Genomic DNA, 5803 nt, shown 5'->3' with positions numbered 1-5803 from the left:
TTCCTTGGTTCTTTCATACTCATGTAAAACATTTTATAAATGTTCTTCAAAGGGATTATCAACTCCTAAATGGTGATATTAAATCCACCATTTATCCTCCCCAGTCTCCTTTCCTTATGAAAAACAATAATTCTTTTTTCCGATTCTCTGCTTTTTCCAATCTTATCAAAGATAATACTCTTTCTGTTACTTCRTTACATATTAACGAATTACTTGAAAAGCAGAATTATTCAAATCTTTTATTAAAAATAATTGGAGAACAACTTTTTTCCATCGAGGATAATATTTCCTTAATTTTACAAAAAATTTCTCAAATCGAGACAAATCAGCAAAAACACATTGTTACTTCTGCTGATATTCCCTCTTCTTCTGAAAAGGTTATTTTAACTTCAAATACTATTCAGCCTCCTCCTGAGATCAAAGATTTTAAACTTAAATCTCCGTCTGAAGATTTTATGAAACAGCTTGATTTAAAGCTTTCCCATTTGCATATTAYTAAACCACACTCTATTTCCATGCTTAACCAAGACTTCCAGTCTGAGTCTCCTCATCATGAGAAACTTAATGGCCAAATTCATAAGATGAAATGGGCCAAAACTCCGAATCTTAATAAATATTATTATAATCGTCCTACTCCTATGGATGTTCTTCATGAAGAACAGGAGTACATTATTAACAATAGTTATAATGGTAAATGTATTTATGAATGGAGCCTTGATGGTTTCACTGACAAGCATATTTATAATATGGYTCATCGCATGTTCATGTATAGTACAGTGTGTAAAAACACAGGCAATAATGATAAAGCTATTGCCAAAATGATTATTGCAGGTTTTACTGGTCAATTGAAAGGTTGGTGGGATAATTATATTCCCCTTGATCAAAAAGATCAAATTCTTAACTCTGTTAAGACTGAAAATGGTGAAGAGACGACAAATGTTGTCTATCCTTTAGTTCTTACTCTTATAGAGCATTTTACTGGTAGGTTCTCTGATAACTGTGAGAATATTCGAACCTTAATCAGTAATCTTCGTTGCAAAACTCTCACTGAGTTTCGTTGGTATAAAGATACATTTCTTTCCCGTATCTTTGAACTAAAAGACTGTAATAACAGTCATTGGAAAGCCAAGTTCATTGATGGTCTTCCTCATCTTTTTGCTGAAAGAATTCGTAAAATTCTTAAAAAGGAAAATATTTCTGTTAATTATGATGATTATACTTATGGCCAGCTGATAAGCACTTGTATTGCTGAAGGCCTTTCTCTTTGTAATGATTTGAAATTAAAACATCAAATCAGAAAGCAGAATTTGCTTGAAAGAAAACAGCTTGGTGATTTTTGTGACCAATTTGGTATGGAGGTTCCTTATAAGAAACCTAAAAGAAAATTTCATAAAACTCGCGATAGAGATTCTCCTGGTCATCATAAAAAACGATTTAAAAGAAAATCTTTTGGCAAAGATCTTCAAAAATCTTATAGAGCTGACGACTCTAAAAAACCTGAGTTTTCCAAACATCGAAAACCTTTTAAAAATCCTCAGGGTTTTAAGAAAAACAAGATTGTTTGTCAAAATTGTGGCAAGATTGGCCATTCTTCAACAAATTGTTGGACCAAGAAAAAGATCAATAATTTAAATATTGATCAGAATACGAAAGATTCTCTCTTAAACATCTTTCTGAATTTTAAAAATTCTGATGATGAGATTAATTCATCTTCTGTTTCTAGTTCTGATAGTTCACATGACATTGATGAAGATGAATCTTATCTATCTTCTGATTCTAAAGATTCTAAATCTTCTCCGTGTGACACATGTGCTATTGGTCAGCCCTGTGCACAAAATTGTCTGAATGTTCTTCAAAATAACAATTCTTCTGATAACAATGATGAGTTTTATAAACTCCTTTCTCAATTTCAGGATCTGAATATTAATGTTTTAACTAATGAAAATGTTTTAAAACTTTTGCAAAAGATCAAAGATCCTATGATTTGTTCTGAAATTTTAGAAAATCTTGAGTTTAATAAACCTAGTTCTTCTTCTTCTTCTTCCCCAATTAATAATATTGATTACTCGATGAAAGAATTAAATCGCCTTCTTCAGCATAAACACTCTTCTTCTATGGCGATTTCTGTCACTGATCTTCATAAAGAAGTGACAATTCTTAAGTCAGAAATTTCTGCTTTGAAAGAAGATAATGTTCTTCTACACAAACATCTTGCAATTGTTTCTGCAAGTCAAGATCTTCTAGTTAGAAATGCTACTTTCCATGTCCCAACTGAGGCACAGGAACCTGAGAATATTTCTCCTTCTTCTTCTACTCAACAGTCTGATAATGCAACTCTTTCTACTATCAGTCGAATAATTACTCAAAAATGGTTTACTAAAATTACTCTTCTTATAGATGGTCATTTTCAGAAAGAATTCATAGCAATAATTGATAGCGGTGCTGACTTAAACGTTATCCAAGAAGGGCTTATTCCCAGCAGGTTTTTTGAAAAAACTTCGTGTTCCCTTTCCCATGCGGGAGGAGGTGCTCTTGACATTAAGTTTAAACTTTCAAATGCAAAGATTTGCAATCAAGGTTGTTGCATCACAACCAGTTTTCTCTTAACTAAGGTGATTTCTCATGAAGTTATTCTTGGTCTTCCTTTTTTGTATCAACTTTATCCTATCACTCGAATTGACGAGCAGGGTCTTACTGGTACCTTTAACAAAAAAGCCATTACCTTCAAATTCATGGATCAACCGGTTAAACGTTTTCTTGATATCCTTCAAGATCGTATTGATCGAAAAACCTTTCATCTGTACTCTCTTAAAGAAGAAATCTCTTCTTTAACCATTGACGAAAAGCTTTCTAATCCTCGTCTTAAGTCTAAGATTGATTTCATCCATAATGATTCTATCTTAGCATTTGTAATGATCATCCTAATGCCTTTTGGAACAGAAAGAAACATATTGTTTCTCTTCCTTATGAAGATGATTTATCAGAGATCGTAGAGGTAGACTTATCTGTTATAGATAATTTTTACTAAATCATAAACATATAAACCATTCCATGTAAAAAGAAAAGAGTCTTTAAGCTACCTAAACAAAAATCATTATAAATATGGATTTTTATTTATGAAGGTACTTTATAATAATTTTAATATAAAAAAACAAATTATAACAATAGTTATATGATATAACTTAAAATAGTTATAATGATAATTTATAAGGGGTTGATATCCCCACCTCTGGGACAACTTTCTACCTCATCCCCCACTCACAACACCCCTTTCTACCCCCTCCCCCTCACACTCCTCACACTTACATCGATTCCTTTTTCAAAATTTAATATTTTAAATTTATACTTTGTACCCTTATAATTAGTTAATTAATTTACTTTACATCCCTTCCTTTTAAATTTTTCATTTTATATCCTGATCAAATTAACATAAATAATCGTATATCAATTAAAATATGTTTAAATAATACGTTTTAATTTTAACAAGTTACATCATTATAATCGTCTTGTCAATACCTTCAAAATAAGCCCAATATTGAATATTTTTTGACTTAATTATATTATTATATATTATATACTATGAAAAAATATTTTTAATATTTACACTTATAGTTATTTATTTAATTTATGATACATCATTTGTTTTTTCAATTTTCATTTTACATCATAATCACATTAAAATACATAATTTTATATTAACTAAAATATATTTTAACATGTCACGTTAAATTCTATCTCATATCGATCAAGTAGCATGTCACATTATGAACAATAATATCGACATTTAGTACAAAATACGTTAAGAAAATACGTTTTATATGTGTAATCGTTTACATAATTGTAAAAATAATTTGATTTGAGATAAAGTAAAGTTACTGATTTGAAATAAAGTAAAGCTATTGATTTTAAATAAAGTAAAAAAATCAATATATATATCGAACGAACGAATGAATCGTTCATTCGATATTTCACAAAGTTATATAACTCTCTCATTCTTCTTCAATATATAACTCTCTCATTCTTCAATATACATCAAATATGGAAGACTGTTTGACAACAACACCAGAATTTTTCACCAACGAGGTACAATATTATGTTAATTGATATTCGGGTTTATTAACACTTACTTGTACTAATGAAAGTTATAATTTTTTTCCAGGTGTTCAATTCTCGGGAAGAAATAACTAAGTGGGTGCACAACGTGGGACGTTCAGTTGGTTGTGTTGTTGTTACGAAAAGATCAAAGGCAAAGCCAAATAAGAATGTTTATAAAGTCGTGTTTATGTGTGAACACGGCGGGGTTTACAAAAATAAAACAATTTTCTTTCATCATACGGGAACAAAAAAGTTTGGATGCCCATTTGAGTTGATAGCGTTATTTTTGGCTAAACATAGTTGGTGGACGTTAACGGTGGTATGCATTGCACATAATCATGTTTTTGCACAATATATGGAGGGTCATGCATATGCAATGCGGCTGAATAAAACTGAAGCTCAACTAGTTGAAGATCTATCAGCCCAACATGTCAAGCCACGATACATCTTATCCACGTTAAAGGGTAGACATATAAGAAATGCACCTACGTCAAAAACAATATACAATGAACAACAAACGATGTAGGAAGACCACAAATGCAGGTTGTCGTTGATTTTTTTTTGTTACCAAAAATTATGATATTGAGACTCGTGTTAATGACGAAACAAACAAGTTGGAAGATTTATTCTTCATTCATCCAAGATCATTTGAGCTTTGGCATGCATTCCCACAAGTGTTGGTCATCGATGTCACATATAAAACAAATAGGTACCTTAAAATGCATGTCTATTATGTTAATGCCAATATTATTATTTTTTAACATTATTATTTTCTTTAACATTATTATTTTGTTAATTTATTATTCAGGTACGACATGCCTTTTCTTGAGATAGTTGGTGTAACATCGATCAACCTAACATTTTCCATAGCATTTGTTTTCATGCATCAAGTAATCTAGTCACATGATACATCGATTAAAGCAAGTTTTGAACAATATATGTTAGGATCCAAGAGCTTACCACAACGCCAAAAGCAATTGCTGGTGGAGAAGGCGCAACTTATTTCCTTATAGCATAGTGTTGGTCCCGAGAGGGTCTACAAAAAGAGAAACAGTTTGTAAAGGGGGGGATGAATACAACCACAGTATTTTCAAATTTAAAATATATATTGATAGAGAAGATCAATACATATTTTATAAGATTGTTTGCGAAACGATAAGGTAATAAAAACCTATCTAAACAATCTTTTGTTACACACAAAACCTTAGCAAATTACAAGAAAAGAAATTGTTGTAAAGAAGATCCTTTATTTAAGCTAAAAAATGCTTGAAGTAAGAATTAGGGTTAGAGAGTGAGTTGCGCGCACTCTGCATGGAGAAGAAACACTTCTATTTATACCCAGTGCATTAAATGTTCATTTAATGTAATATGGTATGGTTAGAGTGTGTGTCAAGCCTTAAGAGGAAGACTTGTCCTTTGCTACAGTGAATAGTAAAAAAGCACTATTCATGAGCAGACATCCTTACCTAAAGTTGGTGGACAAAGAGTCGACTAGTCGGCTCCGTACCGTACTGACTTTCGTAAGGGTATGGGTTTTGTCCTTTGTATGCATAAGGACAAGACAACAACAATCGTCCTAAGCAAGCTTCATTTGATCGTTGAATGCTGGAATGACCTAAAGGTCTCATCATCATTCGCTGAAGCTTGAGCAGTCTTCACACATATGTAGACAGGCTTGTAATCACTGAGTACCGCTTCAGATCACGTA

Source organism: Cynara cardunculus (genome assembly GCF_001531365.2).
Source record: "Cynara cardunculus var. scolymus isolate 2C chromosome LG 2, CcrdV1, whole genome shotgun sequence".
Taxonomy (NCBI): Eukaryota; Viridiplantae; Streptophyta; class Magnoliopsida; order Asterales; family Asteraceae; genus Cynara; species Cynara cardunculus.
This window is presented reverse-complemented; position numbering follows the sequence as displayed.